The following is a 25857-nucleotide window of genomic DNA, read 5'->3' on the forward strand; positions in this document are numbered from 1 at the left end:
TGACTGGAAATCTTGTGGCTGACCATGTTTCATTGGAAACCACGGGACAACTCGGAAAGGAGTCATAGCATCTGGCTACTTACCAGAAGACCGCACTAAGAGCTAGTCGTTAGACTGGTGAAGTTCTGCAAGAACTCCTCACACCACATAAATAGAATTTTAGAAACATATCATAGCCAAAATGGATTCCCATTATAAGTAGGAAGACCCAATCAGTTATATTTACTGGTAGTGTCCAGGATATATTTATTTACTATCCAGTTTATCGGGGATTGAAAATTATCGCGGAAACACTGCCTGTTGGAATAATACTAGAACTTCTGTAGATATTGAAGTGGCGGAGGGTAGCGATTTAGGAAAACGAGGGAGTAAAATTGGCTCATTGCGTATACATATACATAATAAAATTTATTGCGATATATATACGCATTTATTGGTAAGTCTGTATTAAATTTTTGTAACTTCAGTAGATTAACGGTCAGTAATGCAGAAAGGATCAAAATCAGGATTATTTTCGAAAAATTGGAGAATGGAACTGATCCAATTTCTTAGGAAAATTTCTTTCAAATTCCAGGTGAATATACACCTCATTGCTCTGCGAGTTGGGGGATTAAGAATACACTCAAAGTCTGCCCTGTTTGTCATAAGAGGCAATTGAAAGGGACAGAAATTTGTGGGTTAGCAACATGCAGATTTTGGAACTCTACTACTACCAAAACATCAACAACCCCTTGGATAGAGAGTGAGCTCACGGCAACAACCTTTGCCTATGGAAAACGGACAACGATTGGTTTCTGGAATATGCACACGTTCCTCGAAAACTGTAGCGAGGGTCTTCAGAATGCTCGCTTTCTGCAACTTGAGCGGAAATTTCAGCGATATAAACTGGACTGGATTTTAGGCCTAAGCGAAGTAAGATGGTGGGACTCTGGAGAGTACTCATCTCCTTCTTCCAGCAATACACTTTTCCCCTCAGGAACATCAAGTGGTAGCAGACGCGAATCCGGTGTCGGGTTGCTTTTGACGGCTACAGTAAGGTGCATCCTCAACCTGACACACTCGTATTCTGATACCGAGCGAAATCCCCAGAAGTAATGTACGCCGTGACAAAAGAGAATTTGCTATTGCGCTTGTTGGGGAAGCGGAAGATGCCGCAGATTGCAACGATTTCAGAACTATATCGCATCACGATAGAGCTTGCATGTGGTCGCAAATCTTTCAATGGTCCTTGAAGAACGATAACGGTCGACCTCTCATCCGGAATAATGAACAACTGAAGAGGTGGAAAGAGCACTTCACCAGGGTTCTTAACAGCGTTATTTTCCGTGATACAGCATTCGGATACGGACTGTTCCTTCAAGTAGGAGAGAATCAATTCGGCCATCAATGTACCCATATGGAGTAAAGCCGCTGAACTTGGCGGTTTTCGCGCAGATTCATTTATCGATGCAGCGTCAGTTAAAGCAGATCTGCTGCTTCCACTCGTACGAAAATTTTGAGATTCCGAGACTTTTCCCAGAAAATAAAAGAAGTGGATGATCGTTAGGTTTCAAAAAAAAAAGACTACCCGTTTTGAGTGTGGCAATTGGAAGGGTATCTGAGTGCTCTCTGCCGTCACAAAGATAATAGCTAAAATAATCATGGAATGCATCAAAGAATACTTCGAAAATTTAATCGTGGATTCCTATGGATCAGGAACAGTGCCCGGAATTTAGATCTTTCCATGCACCGACTCTTTATCGGTTCTGAGAAAGCTTTCGATAGCGTGAGCATGGATGTGTCTGTAGTGGCCCACTCAGAAAGGGCATTCGAAGGAAACTAATAGCTATCACCAAAGTGACATATGATGGCGCGAAATGTCACGTACTGTACCGAGGTACAATCTCGGAGGATTTTGAGGTCCAATGTGTTGCATCCTATTACCGATATTATTTCTTCTTGTTATCAGTGGCGTTCTTCATGCTGCCTTGTCTAGAGAACGTGGAGGAATTCAATGGAGGATGGCATCTTTCCTAAAACACCTTGACTACGCTGATGATATCTGTTTGCTCCCCCACTGGGTCATGAATCTTGGCCAAATGGCACTGGATTTGGAAAGAGTGGCCAGTAGAGTTGGACTGAAGATAAACACTAGCAAAACCAAGGTTCTCAGTCTGAAGGGTCATCGCACTCTCTCTATCTGTAGAACTGAGTATAGCATCAAAAGGTTCTCAGTCTGAAGGGTCATCACACTCTCCTTATCTGTAGAATTAAGCAGAGCATCAGAAGCGGCAATCAATTTGTGTATTTAAGAAGCGTGGTTTCTACCGGCACCGAACAAGATGTTGCTCGACGCATTAACAGCTCTAGATCCGCTTTGGCTACCCTGTGGTATCATCGGAGTACGCTGGCCTGACGGTATCTCAAACGAACGAACGCACAGACCTGGGATTGGATACGATGTGATAGGAAGAAGGAAATGGCAGTGGATAGACCACACATTAAGGAGGGCGACAATTGCATTGCTGGCAATGCCATACTATGCCCACTCTGCCAAGATGGTCGACGAGTGGGTTGTCCCAAGAGTGCCTTCCGCAGAACAGTAGAGGAGGAGTGCGTGTGTCTCGGGAAGTCGTGCGGAGAGTTAAAGCGTATTTCAGGTAACCACGGGCAATGGCGCGTAGGACCCCACCAAGGGGTGAAAGGCAACCATATTTTGTTAGCAGATGAATTCCTATACCCTAATTTGACTCAGGTAATCATTTGCAGCTGAGTCGAATGGTTTTCGCAATAACAAATCCTTCTGCTCAGTGAAATTTGAACCGCGGCCTTTCGCTACGACAGCCCAGCGCTCTAACCACTTAAGCCATTCGGACACTGAATGGAGTGCTGTAACACACTTCAACGCCCTATATTCAATATGGATTGTTGCACCAACGATTATTATTATTATTGTAATTTGAACTTATGTTGGGAGAAGAAATTTTGTAAAGTTATCGAAGGCTAATTTAAGAAGGGGATGCTTTAGATGCTGATCATTTGCAAACTGTTCACCCTTAAAAACTGCAGGCTGTCTGAACAGGTGATACAATAATTGTCTTTTTGTGCCCTGAGTGCTAATTTACCCTAAATTTTAGCTCCCTAAAGTGATGCCAGTCGATGAGACAATACAAAAGATTCTCTACCTGATAAAATCTTAGCATTAAAAATAACTTACTTGCACTGGAAATGTCTTTCGTTGCTGGCAATATCACCTGGAAAGAAACAATCGATTATTTGGTCTTGATTTTACATAATATGATAGATTTTAAATAGCATATTGAAAACACAGAAATGCGTTGGGTGAATTTATTCGTTACCCGTTAAAATATCAAAATATTAGAACAATCCTCAAATCAAGTTTCAGGTGGACAATTTACTCACAAGAGATATGTAAGAATGAAATTGAAGCAGCTAATTCCCAGTCTAAGAAAAGTATAGAAACACAAACAAGTTATTCTCTAATTTTCGTGCTTTCTGCTGGCTCCTTAATAACAGAACATTAAATGGCAGCTGTTTTCCCTCATAAGAATCTATATGAAAGAAAATGTTTCCACCTTTAAAGGCGAATATGATAAGCAACTGAAAGGGGCCCCAGATTAGATAAGGAATTCCAATTTGAAGGGTAAATAAAGGATTACTTCCACATTTAAAATATCAGTAAATAGATAACAGCAAACGTTTGAACTAAAACTTTGTCGAAAATGGACGGACCACAAACGGGTCATACCCAAGACACTGAAGCTCCAATTGCTGAACATTTTATAAAATTTCGGTTCACAAGCGGGGGAGAACAGCGCTTTGGGTAGCCGGGGCAACTCTTCACCAAGTGCGCCTCCTAGCCCTGACTTCTAAGAGGTACACTTCAGGTGCTCCATGATCCACTGTACACTATCATAAAGCAGCGCGCCGTTGGCAGAAACGACGCTACCCAGATATACAAACTGAGGGATGCTTCAATTTTCTCTCTATTGGGAACATCCTGTCCAGTGCAAATACCCCTTCCTTTCCGCAACAAGCCTCCAATTGTACTTAACAGTGTAGCCACAGTGGTTGGTGTAACCAACCTCTCAACCTGTGTTAATTTCGTACAGTTGAAGTTAAAGGCCCATGTTGGAGCTTCCATCTGGAATGCCTTCCTACATCAGGGATACTTCAACCGACTCTGCATTTCTGATTCAACGATCCTTACATGACAAGTTACGGTTTACCGAGTCTCCGATCTTGTCTCGCTCTCCCTTACTTTCAACGGGACAACATCTGCAACTTCCCTGGCAGACCTCGATTCGGAACCTAGTCGCCCAATCCTATGATATCGTTCCCGTTGCCAATGAGCTCCTTTTCCCCCTTCTACTCTATACCCTGGAACTTTGTCCACCTGTGGTAGTCGTCCCGGGATTAATGGTGGCCTTCCAGCCACAACAGTTGTTTATCTCCGTGCTAGTGTTTGCTACTTCTACGGACGAGATACTGGAGTAGATTAAGAGTAAAGCTGGTTCACTTGCACTATTGTCCTGTGTCAACCCGACCGAGATATAACGTTTTTCAAAGTCGCTTATCCTCCCGAATTTAATTTATTCAGCAATCCTTCTTTCTGGCCTGAAGATGCGTTCATCAAGCCGCATAAGTGCACCAATTCGAGAGTGAATTTCAGGACAGCCAGCCAGCCTCTCCGATCGATCTAAATGGCTCCGTATGTATAGTCCATCTGTTCTATCAAAATGTTAGGGGTGGTAGAAGTTATTTAGAGGCCTTCAATCAATCCACCCTAGCTCAGCAACACCATGCCATTTGCGTCTTTGAAATCTGGCAGAACAATAATATATAAAATTCCGAGCTCTCCGAGGGGTATCTCATTTTCCTTTGCGACGGGAACCAATAAAAGATTCACTTCGCACCGAACCCGCCTTCTTTACCTCTGGCTCTCTTTACAGTTATGTTGCCCTACGTTTCTCCCCGACCATCTCGTCCCTATTCATTGTATCTTGTGTATCTCACCTGTACGAAGAATTGTTTGACAACTCCTTACTTTGAGGTTCGCCAACCTTGCGCGCTGCAAAGTCTATTGTTTACGAAAAAAAGCATATGGAGGCGACCAATTGTACGAAGTGGTTCATCAATTTATACTCAAGGTGTGGGACAGCGAATCAATGCCTGACGACTGCCAACGAGACATTACATACATAAAAAGGGAGAAATTATAGAGGTATCACGTTGCTGGGTACCACCAATGAGATATTCTCCGCTATCTTGCTATAGGGATAGCCCCATATGCCCAGAACATCATTGACCCATACCAAAGAGGCTTCACTCCAGGCAAATCAGCAACAGATCAGATTTTCTCTCTGCGGCAAGCAATGGAAAAACTGTTGGAATGTGGACATCAGTTGCACCATCTTTCATCGACTTTAAAGCCGCTTATAGCATAGCCAGGATAAAACTATACACGGGAGAATTCGGTATCATGGCGAAATTAATAAGACTGACTAGGCTGACCCTGACCAATGTGCGAGGCCAGATGAAAGCAACAAGATCACTCTCAAAACCATTCGACGTCAACAACGGTTTAAGACAAGAGATGCTATAATTTCTCCTACCTAGGGTCGAAAAGCACAACCGATAACAGCTATGTCGATAAAATCCGCGTACGGTTGTTGGCTACCAACAGAGCCTATTTCAGCTTACAAAAACTGTTCCGCTCGAAACGTCTCTCCATAGGGTCAAAGCTCTTACTGTACAAGACTATGATCTTGCCAGTCCTCATGTATTCCACGCAGACTTGGGTTCTTAGCAAGAAAAATTGCGAACTCTTGGTTGCGTTCGAGAGGAGGATCCTCCGAAGAATTTTTGGCTCCCTGCATGGAGATGGACGATTCCGTAGCCTACATAATGACGAAATCTATGAGCGATACTATCACCGTTTGGTTGCGGATAAAATTCGGCTCAATAGGTCACGGTGGGCGGGTCACTTAATCCGTATGGGTGAGAATGATCCAGCCCGGAAAGTCTATAAGGGAAATATCCATGGTAGAAAAAGAAGACGAGGCAGACCCTGCCTGAGATAGAGCGATGGCGTAAGTCTGCACACCAGACTTTCGGGATATCAAATTGGTGGACCTCAGCGCAAAACCGGGATGTCTGGAGTTCCTTATTAAGGCAGGCCTAGACCGAATACCGGTTGTTATATCGTTAATAATGATGATAAGATGTACAAAATACATGGTGGCAACGTCAGCACCGAAGACGAATCAACCAACAACATCAAACCGCACTGGTCAAACACAAACACGAACAAGAATAAGGATAGGGGAATACAACTTTGAGACCGTTGACAATTTCTCCTATCTAGGGTCGAAAATCACAACCGATAACAACTACGATGATGAAATCGGCGCACGGTTGTTGTCAGCCAACAGAGCCTATTTCAGGTTACAAAGACTGTTCCGCTCGAAACGTCTCACCATAGGGTCAAAGCTCTTACTGTACAAGACTATGATCTTGCCAGTCCTCATGTATTCCTCGGAAACTTGGGTTCTTAGCAAGAAAAATTGCGAACTCTTGGCCGCGTTCGAGAGAAGAATCCTCCGAAGAATTTTTGGCCCCCTACATGAGGATGGACGATTCCGTAGCCTACACAATGACGAAATCTATGAGCGATACCATGACCGTCCGGTTGTGGATAAAATCCGGCTCAATAGGTTACGGTGGGCGGGTCACTTAATCCGTATGGATGAAGATGATCCCACCCGGAAAGTCTATAAGGGCAATATCTATGGTAGGAAAAGAAGACGAGGCAGACCCTGCCTAAGATGGAGCGATGGCGTGGGCCAGGACGCCAGACAGCTTTTAGGGATATCGAATTGGTGGACCTCGGCGCAAAACCGGGATGTCTGGAGTTCCTTATTAAGGCAGGCCTAGACCGGATACCGGTTGTTGCGCCGTTGATGATGATGAAGATGTACTTTTTGAGCATCGAGGCCTCCTTTCGCCTGCGTTTTGGTCCCACACTTGCTGTTCCCGTAGCCTGACTTGTATGTAACCAGTCTTGTGTCAGTTTTTCTGATTCCAGTGAACAAACCCCACAACAATCTTGCACCCTTCTCTGTTCCTACGTCTCTTTCATGTTTACTCCTTCGACTACTGAATGTCCCACGACTCTTCTTGATCCAAAGTGCCCCGAATCCCTGCCCAATCTTCCACTTACGCCTTGACGTCAATATCGGATCTAGTACGTAGAGGCATTCTAACTTCTTCCTTGTTAACTGTAAACAATACATTTTCTTGCTTCTGTGTATACTTTTCAACAAAAGTTTCGAAGAGTGCTAGTTTTCTCATCTCTGGAAAGAGACCCTTATCAACCCTATACTTAAAAGCAGAAAACCTTCTCAAGCTGTGAACTATTGTGCCATTTCCTTACCCTCCTCTTTGTCCAAAATCTTTGACAGGTACGTCAACGACTGGTTGACTACGCCCTTAGGTCACCTTATTGTAAAAGAACAGGATGGTTTCGTGGAACATAGATCTATCGCTTGAAACTTTCTGGTCTTTACCAATTCATGACAGGACATACACACCGATTTCAATAAAACCTTTGATACCGTTGACCCCAGTATTCATCTCTCGGAAAACTTTCTTCTCAATCATCTCTTTTCTTTCCGGCTACCTATTATACCGTTCCTGGTAGGTTTCTTTTCATAGTTACTCATTCCGTGTCTTCACCTCTTCCTCTAATGTTCCTCAAGGTTGTATACTTGGTCCCCTACTATTCCTGTTAATCAATGACCTCCCCTCCATCCTCACTTGCCCGTGTTTACTTTAGGCTGGCGACTTTAAATTATTTGCCTCTGTTTCTCTCCGCTAAACTGCGCTAGTGCTCGGTCAACAAGCCAACACTGAAAGTCAGCAAACATCACTGATGTGATGTTCGCGTAAACCCTCCTCAATATCTTTTCTCTACTCTCTTGGAGAACAACCCCTTTCACTACTGATGTTCTTCTAAGATCTGGGTGTAATCTTCGATTAAAAACGTCGTTTCGATTCCCCCTTGGTTCACATCATCAAACGTGCTTCCAAAATTTCTGGTTTTATCCTATGTTCCTCCTCGGACTTCACCTTGATCCTCCGATCATTCATAGCATTTTTCAACTTCCTTGTCAGAAATATCCTTGAATATTACTGTGTAGTCTAGTACCCCTGCATCAACCGTGACTGTCGGGTTTTGAAGCTGCACAACGGAAATTTGACCCTCTTTTTCATAAAGAATCTTAACCATGTGGGCCATCTTTCATAGCTCTACACTCTCGATCCCTTTTCCCTGCGTGATGCCACCATTTTTGAAGAACCCTTCGCATAGCTCGACATCTACTTTCACTCCCCGATACTGAGGCTATGCCGGAAATAATCGAACTAAATTTAGGCCCTTCTAAATAGCTTTCAAAAAATAGGCTATCAGAGGGCTATTCCAGATTCTATCCTTTCCAACAGCTTTTCATGTCGAAAGCCATTACAGATAATTGTTATGTAGATTTGGAAATACTTCCCTTCCCTGAGTCCATGGAAATGCCGCTACTCAATAACTTAATTGGAGTCACATGCATTAAACAGGCGTTAAACTTAATGTAACCAATAGTAATAGGGAATCAAATCTAACTATCCAAACCACAATCCACTGACTTTCACCCACTCCAGCCCTTTTGAAAAAGAACATCTATTCCATTTCGTCCATTAATTACCAACCTAATAGCACCATAAGCCCACAGAGAGCATGCTCCCTCCAGAAGGACGAACTCGATGACATAACATTCCAAGCACCATTTAAAAAATTAATGGTCACTAAAACAAATGACTTTCCTGCAAACGAAAAAGTTCCCAGGCTTGATTAAGCACTGGCAGCATTTTGAGAATAGCATTTATAATTAAGGAATAGTTGGCTGGGCTGACGTGATGATATCGTCCCCAAAACGGTCCTAAAAGATTGTTTATTACCTTTCGTTTTTCTCCCTGTCTTACTTCGCCGAACCTATTTTTTGCACACTTATCTAATCAATTCTGACACGAACGCTACAGGACGTCTTAGCGGAATTTCTTATAAATCCTGCATATACTCGTGCTATACGTGTATACAGGTGAAGTCTATCCAGAAGTGATGGAAAATGAAAAGAAGGACAACGTCTCAAGGAGAGTTTTTTTCAAGGAGTGTCCTTGATTGTGAGTACACTTTTACCTTTAATGAAAAATTCAATACCTTCAACTTGAAGTTTTCCTGCTCAACGTTTATATACACAGAAGACGGTCAACGGACTTGTCTCCTGATAAAATGTGTCCTGGTGATACTCGAGATTGGATTAGGTCCTTCCGTTTGGTACGCAATGTTTGATATTGTGTTTTTAAGACGTTGATGACGGGAAATGGACTTGAAATGAAATTTCAAGGAATTAAGTAATTCAATATTAACTGCGGGTCTATCTGAAGTTTTCGTCCCAAGGTATCTGGGGTTATTTTCTTTAGGACTAGATACGGGGAGGTATGGAAAATTTGGTAAAAGTCGAGTACAACCATGACAGTATCCACAAGTAGTAACACCGCAAATGTTAATACTTTTCAGGGAGATCCAGCAGAAATTTTCTGATAGAACCACTGTCCCAGCTTCTCACTGCCTTCCTTTTCAAGGATATTAAATAAAAACACAACATTAAACAGAATGACTGAATTTTTCTTTTGATTCTCACCCTAGATTAGAAAGTAGCTACTTGATCTCTACGAGTGAAAAGGACGATACCAGGACGGCGAAACTTGAGGAAAGTAAAATTGTACTTTCATTGAAATATTTAAAATGAAAAAAGTCCTCCATCGAAATCAGTGCGACCAAGAGAAGGAGACTGTACAGATGAGGTAACTTGACTTCTGGAGTATCTAATCTAATTTGCAATTTTATACAAAGTTTGAATTTAATAATATTTGTGCTTTTGAATTTTATAAAATATCCTAATGAATTCATTCTAAGGATTCAGTGAAGCAAATCGTTTTGCAAGAAAAGCGAAAACATCCTAAAGAAATTCTAGGCTGAGATCCAGAATATTTCCTTTGTTTTCTTATGTATTCAGTAGTGCCACAGAATATCTAATAAATAGTATCTTGTACAATACCAAGAAATGAAATTTTTGGCGAAATTTCAACAAACTGTTTGGAATTTTCGAATTTTAGATGAGGGTGGCGAAGGAATATCAAAACAATGCGGGTCTTTTCGGGGGAATGATGCCAATGAAAAAGTTTAAGATATCAAAACTTAATGGAAACTTACAGAAAAAGGAAAAGCAAACTATTTCCGACATTTGCAATTTAAATTCATTCAACAGGGATGTACTTTTAGACGCACGTGAAGGCAAAAGTAAGGATACTGCTGCGTTTGTTTAGTAATACGTAATTAAGTGAGTAAGCTAGGCACCCCTGTTGAGCCCTGGGGTCGTTGTGATGAGCATAAGAAATGAGAGCAATTTAAATAATGTTGTAATGGTTGCGTTCGTACAAGGATCAATTTTACTTTCACTTTTCAATTTGTTGAATGTTTGTCTTAGTTTTTCCTCAAAAAGGATGCTCTGCAGGTCAGTCGACAGTAACACGATAATGGAGCACTTGCACATTTTCAAATCAACATTGAGAAATTCTAATGTAACTAGAAAAGACGCGAGAACGTTCAGCGACTCTTAAACATCATTACTACTCACCCTTCATACCTTCATTGAGGTCAAGGGTAGTAGTCGTGAGAAGTCGATCTTGTGATTTGATTCTAGCTCTGAAAAGGGTCGTGGCATTTATCAGCCCCTTTGGAACCCCGGTCGGGTGGGTTACATTGAACCGATATTGGCGTACCACGTCGCCCCGTGCCCATGATTTGCGGGATCAGCTAAGCGTAGGTCGAGTAGGGTCTTTGTCTCCCAGGTTAAGGTTAAAAAGAGATAACAACCCATGATGCCAGGAAAAAGTCTGTTTAAGTCAAACCAGTTAGGAATGAAAAACCATCAACAGGAAAGACGAGGAAACGAAGAAAGACTGGACAGTCGGCTCTACTCATTGAATCGACGCACGGGAAGCTAGACATTTGCAGAAGTCTCAGTAAAATCGGCTATAAGATGAAGTTGAATGCAAAAATGTCTTCCATTCAAAAAACGAACGGTGGCCGAAGAAAACTAGCATGAGCACATTCTGGCGGGCATACAAGTGACTGCTGGGAGAAAAGGCCCTCGTTTTGAGCCTTGAGCCTATGTGCTCTGTTGAAATACAAGATCTTGACTATCTCGGAGAAAAGAGCGACTTGGGGAAAGTGAAGAATATCCGGATGCTACCAATGCCCGGATGAGCATCACTTCTGTGAGTGGTGGACTCCAAAACCCTGCTGTGGAGGAGCCGCTCGCCGAATACTACGCGAAAAAATTTCTTAACAGCGGGAAGATCAAATTTCATTGGGTAGCATGCAGATTGCGAATGCAGATAATCCCCAACGGTTACAGGTGCTTGGACTATGGATACACGTCTGCAAATTGCCAGGGACCCAACTGGATGACCTGCAGCGGAAGAGAGAATTATATTCTTTGCAGGAACTTGGGAAGTCTGATGATGCCGCTGCACACGCTGCACGGTCGAAGCGCTGTCCCGGCTTTAAAGCGGTTCTGGTTAGGATGCACATTCTACAAATTAACATGCATCGAAATGTAACCGCTCACGCGCGGAGGTAAAAGTCAATCTAGTGCTAATCAGCGAGCATTACCGGAACAAGGACCCAGTTTCATTGCATCCCGACTAATCGGGTACCCCTGCTATCTGGGTTCGGGACAGCACCCGACATAGGGAACTTGTCCAAGGTCGAGGGGACGGATTTATAGGAATTCGGTGTTTATTGATAACGTATTTTAGCCTTTACCTTGCATCAAATTAGACGATGCCATACTTGTGACGCATCCTGGTAGGAGGTGACTTCAATGCTAGGATCCAATGACATGCCTCACCCATACTCCAATAGAAAACGGATCTTGCAAATGGCGGTGAGAATCAGGTCCGCAGTTTTAGACACCTGATCCACGCCAACGTTCCCACGCCCAGACTACGAAGCAAGCGCCCCAGGTGAAACCTTTGCATTGAAATCACTGGCGCCGTCGTTGGATGGGTGGCGAGTCCTGGTAGACCTCCCGGCAAGTGACCACCAATGCATTACGTTCGAAGTGGTTGACGCTATTTGTTTGAGTGCACCAACCTGACGCTATTTGCACGTGGCAAGGATGAAAAACCAGATATCTGTCGAAGCAAAGTCGAACTGGAGGGAATTTCGGGGGGTGATGGCGTTCCACCTGAACCTGTCATAAACTCAACGATGAGCCTGTCAAACAGGATCTTCTATGCCGGAGAGGCGACAGTTGTGAGAAGTTTTTTGGCACTAATGAAAGACTGAAATTACTGGCTAACGGAAGGAGTGCTATAAGTTCCGCCGTTTGTCACAATGTTAACGTGCCCGGGAAGAGGTATGCACTACAAAGTAAGAGTAACATGAGACTCCGAAGTGCAATTAACGAAAGCAAAGCTCGCTGATGGCAGGACCTAGTCAACGAGGTAAATGATGTTTTGTTCTACAGCGTGGGGGTATGAGCTGATCATCATCATCGACGGCGCAACAACCGGTATCCGGTCTAGGCCAGCCTTAATAAGGAACTCCAGACATCCCGGTTTTGCGCCGAGGTCCACCAATTCGATATCCCTAAAAGCTGTCTGGCGTCCTGACCTACGCCATCGCTCCATCTTAGGCAGGGTCTGCCTCGTCTTCTTTTTCCACCATAGATATTGCCCTTATAGACTTTCCGGGTGGGATCATCTTCATCCATACGGATTAAGTGACCCGCCCACCGTAACCTATTGAGCCGGATTTTATCCGGCCGGACGGTCATGGTATCGCTCATAGATTTCGTCATTGTGTAGGCTACGGAATCGTCCATCCTCATGTAGGGGGCCAAAAATTCTTCGGAGGATTCTTGCTAAGAACCCAAGTTTCCGAGGGATACATGAGGACTGGCAAGATCATAGTCTTGTATAGTAAGAGCTTTAACTCTATGGTGAGATGTTTCGAGCGGAACAGTCTTTGTAAGCTGAAATAGGTTCTGTTGGCTGACAACAACCGTGCGCCGATTTCATCATCGTAGTTGTTATCGGTTATGATTTTGGACCCTAGATAGGAGAAATTATCAACGGTCTCAAAGTTGTTTTCTCCTATCCTTATTCTTCTTCGTGTTTGTGTTTGACCAGTGCGGTTTGATGTTGTTGGTTGATTCGTCTTCGGTGCTGACGTTGCCACCATTTATTTTGTCTTGCCTTCATTGATGTGCAGCCCAAGATCTCGCCCTAACGACCGCCTGCTCGATCTGGATGAAGGCAGTTTGTACGTCTCAGGTGGTTCTTCCCATGATGTCGATATCGTCAGCATAGGCCAGTAGTTGGGTGGACTTGAAGAGGATCGTACCTCTTGCATTTACCTCAGCATCACGGATCACTTTCTTGAGGGCCAGGTTAAAGAGGACGCATGATAGCGCATTCCCTTGTCGTAGACCCTTGTTGATGTCGAATGGTCTTGAGAGTGATCCTGGTGCTTTTATCTGGCCTCGCACATTGGTCAGGGTCAGCCTAGTCAGTCTTATTAATTTCGTCGGGATACCGAATTCTCCATGGCCGTGTACAACTGTCTCCGAACAGATGGTCATCACAGAAGTAATCCCCGTTGCCCTGCTTGCTAAGCAACGTAAAGCCATCAGCAGGCGCAGGGGAGAAGACTTAAGAGACGCGATTGCCCGCGACCGATGGCAAAGCAGATTAATTGAGTGGCAACTCTTTTGGCAAAATTATTGGAGAGGCAGATGGACTGCTCGGCTCATCGGTAATTTAGATTCGTGGCTGGACTAACTTCTAGATGGGCATGGAGGATCCCTTCATTACGTGTTCCCCAATGCAGTGGTGGGCGACGACGGGTTTTGTCAGCAACTTTTTGAAGTCAGAGAGAAGTTCCTCCCAGAGAGCCTTGTCAAAAAGATGCTTGGGAGTGCTGGCAGGTGGAATCGTGTTGTGCATTACGCTTTGGTTCTTCTTGTTGCGAAGAAGATGGGTGGTGAGAAGCTTACACTTACAACTTCGCTCCTCCTTTCCCCTTACGGTGGCTGACTTGAAGGCTTCCTAAGGGGGGAAAGCGGTAGGGCTAGGCTAATGTAATGTGTTAAATGATTCCAAGCTACTTTTCTGATGATGAGGGGGTGTTAAGTTGGTAATCCGATGGCGTACCATTACGGGAGTCCAGTACTCTGTGCGTAATCCCATTTCATTACGCTACCTAAAGAAGCACTCCTTGATAGTTGGAATCAACTTTAATACAGGGTGCGGCAGCATAACTTCCTTTTTTCAAAGCTCAATAAAAACTATTGCATGCATCGGAAAATATTTATTTATTTTTTATAATGTAGGTACATGTCTAAAGTTTTTATTTACATTGTTTTGAAGATCAAATCTGTTAGGTGACGTCCCCCATTTTCCATACATTGCGTAAACCGATTTCTGGCGTTTGTCATGACTCTTGTTAGCATAGCAGGTTTATGTTGGCAATTTCTTCTTGGATGTTGGTCTTCAAATCTTGTAGGGTTCTTGGACGGTTCACATAAACACGGGATTTCAAAAAACCCCATAGAAAAAAATCACAAGGGGACAGATCGGGAGAACGTGCCGGCCATTCCAAATCGCCTCTAATTGAGATAAGGCGCTCTGGAAAGTGTTCCCTCAAAACAGTCATCGATGATCTTGAAGTGTGTGCTGTTGCACCGTCTTGTTGGAACCAAGTGTCCCCCAAATCCAAATTTTCTAGCCGTGGGAAAAAAAAGTTCTGTAGCATGTTTACATACCGGTCCGAATTCACTGTCACTGTAACCTCACTTTCCTCAAAAAACTAGGGACCAATAATTCCAGCTGAGGAAATTTCACACCACACTGTGACTTTGGGTGAATGCAAAGGCTTTTGATGCAATTCTCGAGGGTTGGTGTCAGCCCAGTAGCGCATGTTTTGTTTGTTAACCGACCCACACAAATGAAAATGGGCTTCATTGCTAAAAAAACAATAGCACCCTCGGGAACGACATCAAGAAGAAGCTCACACGCGTTCATCCGAGAATTGAAGTCACGTTCTGAAAGTTCCTGCACTATCGCCATCTTATAGGGATGAAAATGAAGATCATCACGAAGAACTCTCCTCACAGAACGATCGGATAGTCCAAGGGCAGATGCGTGTTTGCGCACAGAACGCCGTGGCGATCGCAACATTGACACTCTCACTGCTTCAATGTTCTCAGGTGATCTAACGGGCCGAGGGACTCCAGTTCTTCCTTTTGTCACACTTGCAGTTTGTCTGAATGTAGTGACCCATGTAACAATTAATTTGCGGTCTGGGACGGGAGCCAACGGGGCTAAATTAAAGTGATTCGGAAATGCACGCTGTGTTGCAATAATCGAACATCCGCTTGAAAAGTAAACCTCAACGGCAAAGGCACGCTCCTCACTATTCCAACGCATGATGGCAACTGAACCGTGTCGGGACAAAACTTTACAGTATCCCCTCTTGAACGAGACCACTAGCGCTCCGCTATGACATCAACTAACTGAGTGGCGCGCATTTTAAAAAAGTAAGTTATGCTGCCGCACCCTGTATAAGGTTGCCATTTACCCCTTGGTCGGGTATACTCGTAACACGTCAACCATGCTTACCTGCCACCGTTGGCGATTACCTGAAAAACATCCCCGATAACAAGACGAAATAGTATCGGTGATAAGATCGGTGGTCAAAGGGTAGTATAGGTCCCGGGGCGAAACGTGGATTGGTACCCACGATGGAGCATAAAACCTGGGAAATGCCTGCTGAACCAACACCAACAGCTCTACTACCAAACCCTATCTCCACCTCCACGTGGTGACCGCTGGGAGCTCTTTCTTGACGAAAAGCTGCAGACGGAGAAGGATGAAGGCGAGTCTCCCGCGCCTAAAAACGGGACAAATTGTACCAACTGGTCCTCCAGGTTGGGGGTTGGGTAGGGCTGACAACCCTACACGGAAAACAACCTGTTACGAAGCCACAACAGGAGCCTCGGATAGGACGGATGTTAAAACGACGGACCCGGCAACGACAAAGGAACAACGATTTGCGCATTTTCTCATGGAACGTGCGCTCCCTGTACAAAGATGAAGCTGATAAGCAGCTAGCCGATACCCTGTCCCAATATAGGGCTGATGTAACAGCGTTGCAAGAGATGCGATGGACAGGGACCGGTTTCCTGGAGAAGAGCCACTACACCATATATTATAGCGGCCATTCAGTGAACCATGTGCTCGGAGTAGGTTTCTTAGTCAGCCAAAAAATGAAACATGCTGTTATCGGCTTTGAAAGTATAAGCGAACGGCTATGCACTCTGCGCTTGCGAGGCAAGTTTAGAAATATAAGCCTCATAAACGTTCACGCCCCTACAGAGGAGACTGCAGACTCGGAGAAGGATACCTTCTACGAGGCAGTAGAAAGAACCCTCGGAGCCTGTCCCAGATATGATATCAAAATCATACTTGGGGATTTTAACAGCCAAGTAGGGAAGGAGCCCGTATTCAGGCGATACGTTGGCTCCCATAGCTTACACGAAAAAACAAATGATAACGGACTGCGGACTATTCAATTAGCAGGGTCACACGAAATGGTTGTTGGAAGTACCTGGTTTGCGCGGAAAGCGGTCCACAAACATACGTGGGCCTCTCCAGACGGGACCACTTTCAACCAAATTGACCACGTGTTGATCGAACGCCGCCACCTCTCAGCCTTGATGAATGTCAGAACATATAGGGGGGCCAATATAGACTCGGATAACTATCTCGTTGGCAAGGTGCTCCGAGCTCGAATAACAATACCACCTAGAATCCCCTCTGACAATCAAGTGGGAGTGAACACTGAAACCATCCACAACACAACCTTCCGCGACACCTATAAGAGGGAAATGGATGCCGCAATAACCGCAGTCAACAGAGGACCTGGAGATGAAGCATCAACTAATGATCTTCATAACCACCTGAAGAACGTTATCATGGATACGGCCACAAATATACTTGGCCCCAGCCGCAAAAGGAGTCGGAACGGCTGGTTTGACGATGAATGTAAGCTAGCAACGGAACGGAAGAATGCCGCATACCGAGTAATGTTGCATTCTCAAAGAACTCGGGCACGCGCAGAGACTTATCACGAACTCCGTCGAGCGGAGAAGCGACTTCACAGACGGAAAAAGGAAGCCTGGGAGAACCAACAAGTCTGTGAACTAGAAAAGTACAGGGAGCAACCGCACCAGGCGCGGAAGTTTTACCAACAAGTCAGCAGGATGAAGCCTTATACACCTCGATGCTCATCCTGCCGAGACAAAGAGGGAAATCTGATTTCCGACAGAATGGGCATATTAGAGCGATGGGTTGAGTACTTTGATGAGCTACTGAACAACCAGAACATCGGCGAGTTGGAGGTCCCGCCAACTGAAGACGACGGACAAATACTGCCACCACCAAGTTTAGGAGAAACAGTCCGTGCAATTCATCGGCTAAAAAATCATAAGTCGCCAGGAGCCGATGGAATTACAGCCGAATTGGTTAAATATGGAGGCGACCAGTTACACCAAGTGGTTCATCAACTTGTGCTCAAGGTATGGGACAGCGAATCAATGCCTGACGATTGGCAGCGAGGCATAATTTGTCTCATACATAAAAAGGGAGATATCACACAGTGCAGCAATTATAGAGGTATCACGTTGCTGAGTACCATCTATAAGATATTCTCCACTATCTTGCCAGGCCGGATAGCCCCATACGCCCAGAACATCATTGGCCCATACCAAAGAGGCTTCACCCCAGGCAAATCAGCAACAGATCAGATTTTCTCTGTGCGGCAAGCGATGGAAAAACTGTTGGAATATGGACAACAGTTGCACCACCTGTTCATCGACTTTAAAGCCGCCTATGATAGCATAGCCAGGGTAAAACTGTACACGGCCATGAGAGAATTCGGTATCCCGACGAAATTAATAAGACTGACTAGGCTGACCCTGACCAATGTGCGAGGCCAGATAAAAGCAGCAGGATCACTCTCAAGACCATTCGACATCAACAACGGTCTACGACAAGGGGATGCGCTATCATGCGTCCTCTTTAACCTGGCCCTCGAGAAAGTGATCCGTGATGCTGAGGTGAATGCAAGAGGTACGATCCTCTTTAAGTCCACCCAACTACTGGCCTATGCTGACGATATCGACATCATGGGAAGAACCACCCGAGACGTTCAAACTGCCTTCATCCAGATCGAGCAGGCGGCGCGAGATCTTGGGCTGCACATCAATGAAGGCAAGACAAAATACATGGTGGCAACGTCAGCACCGAAGACGAATCAACCAACAACATCAAACCGCACTGGTCAAACACAAACACGAACAAGAATAAGGATAGGAGAATACAACTTTAAGACCGTTGACAATTTCTCCTATCTAGGGTCGAAAATCACAACCGATAACAACTACGATGATGAAATCCGCGCACGGTTGTTGTCAGCCAACAGAGCCTACTTCAGCTTACAAAGACTGTTCCGCTCGAAACGTCTCACCATAGGGTCAAAGCTCTTACTGTACAAGACTATGATCTTGCCAGTCCTCATGTATTCCTCGGAAACTTGGGTTCTTAGCAAGAAAAATTGCGAACTCTTGGCCGCGTTCGAGAGAAGAATCCTCCGAAGAATTTTTGGCCCCCTACATGAGGATGGACGATTCCGTAGCCTACACAATGACGAAATCCATGAGCGATACCATGACCGTCCGGTTGTGGATAAAATCCGGCTCAATAGGTTACGGTGGGCGGGTCACTTAATCCGTATGGATGAAGATGATCCCACCCGGAAAGTCTATAAGGGCAATATCTATGGTAGGAAAAGAAGACGAGGCAGACCCTGCCTAAGATGGAGCGATGGCGTGGGCCAGGACGCCAGACAGCTTTGAGGGATATCGAATTGGTGGACCTCGGCGCAAAACCGGGATGTCTGGAGTTCCTGATTAAGGCAGGCCTAGACCGGATACCGGTTGTTGCGCCGTTGATGATGATGATGATGATAAGATACAACCCTGTGGGACTCTGGTTTAGAGCTCCAAATCCTCGGTGAAGCACTGCGACATTTTGCGCCATCGTATGTCGCTTTGATAATAACTACTAAATTCTCTAAATAATACTCACGCGTAGAGCACGCCAAATACACCCCCTGCTCACACTATCGTAAACTTTCTCGAAATCGCAAAAAAGTAGGTATGGGGAGTATCTGAATTCCGCCCACTGTTCCAAAATACTTTGCAATCCGTAGGATGTTCATGTCGTCAATGCAGTAGGAGCAGGAACAGAAACCAGTCTGTTTTCTGTCGATCAAGCTTTAGAGATGTTCTTTGATGCGTCCCAGGATTATTTTAACTATTATCTTTGCGACGGCATTTAGAACGCAGACCCCTCCAATTGTTATGCACAAAGCGGGCCTCCATCTTTGGGAACTTGACGGATTCCCAAGATTTCTGTATGAGTGGAAGCATCAGATATGCAGTAACTGCAGGTGCAACTGTAAATAACGCTACGGGGAAACTGTCACGCCTGCTGGCTTTACTCCTTTTGAGTGCATTGATGACGATGTTGGATTGGGCTGGTGGCGTGACACCTTTTGATCACATCCGAAGTGAGGATATCCCCGATCGAAATGCGGTTACACTGATCGTGGAGAAATTGCAAGAAAGGCATTTGCAATGGCATGGTCATGGTTAATAAATTACCATAATGTCATCCGCTCTGTCGCCCTCTATGATTCTGAGTGCTGACCGACTATAAAAGACAATGGACGGCGACTTGCGGTAATGGAGACAAAGTTGTTGCGTTGAACTAGTTAGATTATCCGCGATCGATATGGGGTTGCATGGATTGTGGAAAAAGTTCCAGCGAGGCGTCTTCGATGGTATGGTCACGTTATTCGGGCTAACGAGCATGCAGTTGCCAAGATTGTTCTAAACATCGAAGTCAATGGCAAGCGACCAAAAGTTCGGTCGAAGCGACGGTGGCTGGATCAGATCTTTGGTAAAATAAAATGACGCAACCGTTTACAGCGAGCCGACCTCTGTTATGAACGGGGCAAAGGCTAAAGAATAAAGAAGAAGAAGTTCACTGATGGCCGAAATATTGAGTCCACGATTGGGTCTTGAAGGCAAAATTGTATAAAAGGCGTTTTTATACTGAGAAAAATATTTGAAAGCGAAACGTATTTGCAAAAAAAATGTTCGAATACATTCAATTTACCAAGCCAATCCCTCTGCTACTTCTCAAACATTTCACCTTAGCCGTGGATCATTATAACGTATCAGTTTATGTGCTATTATACAGTTTTTCTCGCATTTTTAACTGAAACCCGACTAGCTTTTAGTTTAGGTTCTAAAGAGTTTCCGCAGCAAAGATGTCTTTGTATCTTCGAATATAATTCTTGGGTTACAGAAGCAGGATTTGAAATTGTTCCAAGAAATCGTTGAAACACTCAATTAGAAACAAAACCTCAAATCCTTCTATTGCTTCCATGCAGCTCTCTTACTAACAACGAAACATTCATCCGAATTCATGACGCTCCCTCTAATTGGCTCGTAATTGCCTAGCGTTCAAATGTATTCATTGCAGAACAGTTTACCTCCTTCATATTTGATCCTCTTCACAAAATAATGTCGACACTACACGTAACTGAAAGACTAAAGAACAAGTTCTAATCGCTAAACTGGCAGCGGAGCGCATCTCTCGAACCTAGAGAGTGACTAAGCCATGCACGTGAAGGAGTCTCAGCACTTTATGAATAAGTAAATCGTCTTTGAGAATGACGTCTCCTTTTAAGGCTTCTGAAAGGGTGACTTAAGGAGTCAAAAGAAGAGATACAACTTCTACTTATTGGGGGATGCTTGCAAAGCGAACTCAGAGCTGATTTTGCCAGACCCATCTGCAGTTTCTAAAGGCTTCTGTGCTGCTTCATTCGAGCTTGTGTTCCTACAGGAGTTAATTAAAGAAAAATTCATAAAAGGAGAACTGCATCAAAAAAATATTGTTTTGTTTCGTACTCCTTTTTTTAAAATGCACTCCAACTCTCCTGGCGAGAGAAATTCCTTGTATAATAATTAACTTCACCTTATTAATGAGGTCTTGAGTAAATCAGGTACCTAATTTGCTTCAACTTTTCGCTCCAGGCTATTTCCTTGGATCAGGCATGACGCTGCTCTTCTTCACAGAAACTAAGATTGAAAGAATATTCTCTCCTGAAGTAAATATGCTCCTTTATAACTGAAGCACTCAAAGACCCTATTTCCTCCTGTGCTAATGAATCCGAACGTAGTTTGCTTCCGTCTGGAAGCAAGATGACGAGGTATCGATTTTTGATGAAGAAAACTTTGAGAATCAATTTCAGAACAATATGCTCGTTTGTGGCTTCTGAACCCTCTCCGAGCCTCATTCAATGGCTGCCGGGTGCCATTAATATTCAAGGGATAACAGAAGCTGTTTAGGCAACTATGTTGTGATGAAATTCAATAGATTTCATAAGTAAATTGTTTTAGTAGTGTTTGGCCCGAAGCCATGAAATTGGAATCATAAAAAAATCAGTTTTGAGTTGACTATCGATGGCCTTTCTGTTGCCTGTCGTTATTTTGGCCTCAACCAAAACAGCATCTGTGGTAAATATTATGTCCTTTCATAGAGTAAATCATTTTCCGGCCCTGCAAGATATGTAGATGGGGGTTTTGATGGTTGATTTTATGTGGCACGTATGCAATATGGGAACATCGTTAAGGGTGAAATATTATGTGGTGTTATTGGAAGGATTCCGTCCCAGTGGACCATGCGATTTAGGAATAATTTGTTGTTGATGCAATTGCTCCTATACAACCACGAAATGGAAGGTATTTTCATGGAATGCAGCGGAAGCTTGTCAACAATTTTAATAAAATATTATGTGATTGACAAGTACACGGCCACGTAACAAATGTAAAGCCAACAAAGCGGGGTGTTTGGCAGCGGTATCGAGGGTTCCCAGAATGCACGCTTTCTCCAAATTCAGTGGGAATGTCGGCGATGTAACTTGAATATGCTTAGCCTAAATGAAGTCAAATTCAGGATTTTTGGAAAGTATTCTTCCCTCTCTAGAGCCGCTGTGTTTTCATTCCCTGGGAAATTCAGTAGTAGCGGACGTAAAGAAAGTGTGAAACTTTTGCCGACAGTTACCGCAAGTACACCCTAATGACACCTTTAAGGGTCTTTGGTTTTTTTAAGCTAGTGGAAATCTCCAAAAGACACTGCCCTCCAGCTCCCCTACTGCAGCCCTTAGGTGTCATTATCATGAGATCCAGTTAGCTCATTTTATCTAGTCTCCGTTGGTACCCTCGCCTACTTGATCACTTTTGCATTTCGAAGGTTAGCCTCGATAGATCCCGATCATCAAGTTGATCACATTCCAAGTCACTTGGTATGCTAGCATTCCTTGCTCAAATTTTTCACTTAGAGTTTCCTTAGGTTTTTTTTTTTGCTATCACAAATCTGGGACATTGGAAGAATATATGGTCCTGATGTTCGGGAACCCCATCACAGTTGAGACAATCGGGTGAAGTATAAAATTTAAACTTGCAAAGTTACCGAAGATATCCTCTATTCCCAGTGAGAAACTGGGTAAGATTATAAGTGATCTCACTTTGATTTCCCGTCAGCTGCTTTCCGATGCAGCGATTAACGTCCGTATCCAACGACCCTTTTTTAAGCACTCCATTTACTTATACGTCAAAAGAGGCATGAACTTAACGTTACATATGTTCGTCATGTCATCTGCGAAAATGCAGGTCGCCATCATTTACGAGCTGTCAAATATAGCTTCACCTGAGGTGGACCGAAAGCCAGAATACACCCCTATGGTTGTCCTTATGGAGCGCTATTCCCCAAATTGGGACTGCATACCGCGATATAGAGCTCCCAACCATGGCAAAAAGCAACTTATATGTAAACGGCGGCTGTCCTAAGTTCGCTACCATCGTAAATATATTCCAAGTGGCTGTATGACTCCCAGTTCTAACACGAAGGTTCAGGTGTCTGTCAAGCGATCCCTAAATATCCCCCTTAGTAGCACTAATTGCTTCGCATGAATATAACTCAGACCCTTCGAAATACTTCACGACCACAACCAGTGATATGTTGCAGAACGCATTACCGTGCCCTCCTCCGCAATCGGAAAGTTGAATACCCCATTATACATTATACTACAGAGCCGTGGACCCAGTGCGGAACCCTGTGAGACACCTGCAGACAATATAATTCTAGGCTCCATTTCCTGGTCATACCGGAGCTGCTCCAACCTCTGCCACTTTGCCACTCCCCAGCTCAGTGAACACGCCCAATCTCGGCCTTACTGCAGGCTCCAGGGCGTTATATCATATTGCATCTAGAACAGGAGTTTTGTTGTCCCCTAATTTACTGTAGCAGCGCCTCTTTGGAAACTGCAGAAATCGTCGCTACATCCAGAAGCCCCTGCAAGCTATTAATGCTCCCCTTTTATTACGGAAATAATTCCAGTATCATTTTCAGCAAGAAAGTCGGGCATATGATCTGCGGAGATAAACAATCCTCGAGTGGGTGAACAGTAGTTCTATAGGCGCTCAACAATGGGTTTATATACACCTCTGAGCAGAGTTCTTTAAAAAATCTCTCTTGCTTTGCTGGATAGTCAGCTCGAGTTTTCTGCGGGGTTCCTCATAGACATCCTCCTTTGGCCCTGAGTAAAGGTGCATGCATTACTAGACTATGGTAAGGCAAAAGTCAGAGGCTAATGTCCGGTTGAACGGCCTGCCTTTAAGGGAATATCGGAAGTGCTGAATACTCGGATACACGGCGGTAATTCACGATTTTTCTAAGGTCTTTGGTCATCTTTCGCGGAAAGTTCGCGATCGCTTGCATTTTGTCTGGGTCGGGTTGAATACCGACGGAGATGATGCAATGGTCTAGACAAAAACCTGCTACTGAAGAAATGTGTGTGAACTCGAAGAATCCGAAGGATGTGCAAATTGCTGTCTTAAGAATATCTTTGGGGGCTATAGGGATTTGATGGTAGACCTTAACGAGATCGAAAGTCGAGATAACATGACAGTTTGTCAAATAATGTGCAAAGTTTGGGGTGAGTGGAATGGGGTATCGGTCAGGAATCGTCTGAGCGTTCCGGTGTCTATTATCTCCCCATTCGCCATTGTGCTTGGGGACCAAATGGAGTCGAACTATATTCTGGTTAACTAACTGCTCAGACAATTTCCGCGCAACAGCGAGCTTCTTGGGTAGTGGAGGCCGCATCTTTGACAAGATTGAGGAACCAGTAGTATTGATGTGGTGCTGCATATCATGCTTAATTGGTTGAAAGAGACTATATTCGGCAGTAATGTAAGGGTATTTTTGGAGGAGTGTTCGAATGCGTAGATCGGCAACGTCCTCAAAAATAATAGAAAAAGTGTTGTTGGTCGCACGGGTTGAAATTTTTCCAGACGAGCAAAGAGAGGTGGTTTATCAGGAACCTAAGCTGCAAATATCTACCAGCAGCCCATAACGACATAGGAAGCCTGCGCCTAAAATTGAGACACTGGTGAATGATGAAATGAAGCATGACGAAAACGTCCGGCACAAGCTAAGAATCACATCTACTTGCCCCCAGCCGTAAGTTGCGATTGACGTGGAGTTCGCTGCTGCTATTGTTAGCTATTGGGTCTGGAGACGGGGAGGACACAAATTTCCGCGCCTGTATTCACGCATCATACGGAGTAACGTTTGAAGCATCAATGAGGATTAATTAAGTTCGCTTTGTTATTTTCGCGAAATGCTTTTCCACACAGTATAGTGGTCAGGATTACGTAAACGTTAACGTCACGAAACATTAGCTTCTTCCGCAGTTAATTCTTAGCCCTCTAGATGATATCCATATCTAGGGCCTGCCTACCTTGATAGGCAAGATGGTGCAGTCAGAAGGAAAAGGAGTAACTTTATTTCAGTCTACTTCTACCATACCAAGTGGGAATGGTGTCTCCATGTCCTCTAGTCGGTGGCTGTTCTCGCCTAGGTAAGAAAGTGTAGGTATGGTCGACTCCAGCAGAAAAATATGCTTCTAAATTATAGTATATGATAGGAGGCTAGATGTGTGTTGCGCTTTTCATAGAGCCTGGTTATGGACGCAGGATTCATGGCAATTGTGCTTAACATCCAAGTGAATAATATATAGTGTTGTATTTTTAAAAAAGGTCGTCATATTATTAACGCGGTAAAAGTTAAGAGAGCCTTTGGTTCCAGGAGTAATAGCGGGAAGGTATCAGTGGCAGCTACGAAGAGTCCAATTAGCGGTGTAGTAAGCCGTTTTATGCCATGAACTTATAAGACCGTGACTGCTGTTACTAGAGCAAGGAGGCAAAGTCCAGCTGGCTCAGATCTGCATAGACTCTAGCATCCGAAAAGAAAAGCAACGCTTCCACCCTGCAGCTAGAACTCCCTGAAGTCTCCGAAGAATGGTTTACCTACTGTACGTAGCCTGACCTCAGCGAAAGTCGCCTCTCCATAACTTCGGCTATGCGAAATGTAGGGTATAACGAGCCTGGCGGCATGATCCCATATGAGCCAGTACCACGTGCATAATGCCGTAATCCTGCATGCATTTGTATGCTTCTCATGATCGAGATTTGTTAGAAGCCGGTC

Source organism: Hermetia illucens, chromosome 4 (assembly GCF_905115235.1).
Source record: "Hermetia illucens chromosome 4, iHerIll2.2.curated.20191125, whole genome shotgun sequence".
Lineage (NCBI taxonomy): Eukaryota > Metazoa > Arthropoda > Insecta > Diptera > Stratiomyidae > Hermetia > Hermetia illucens.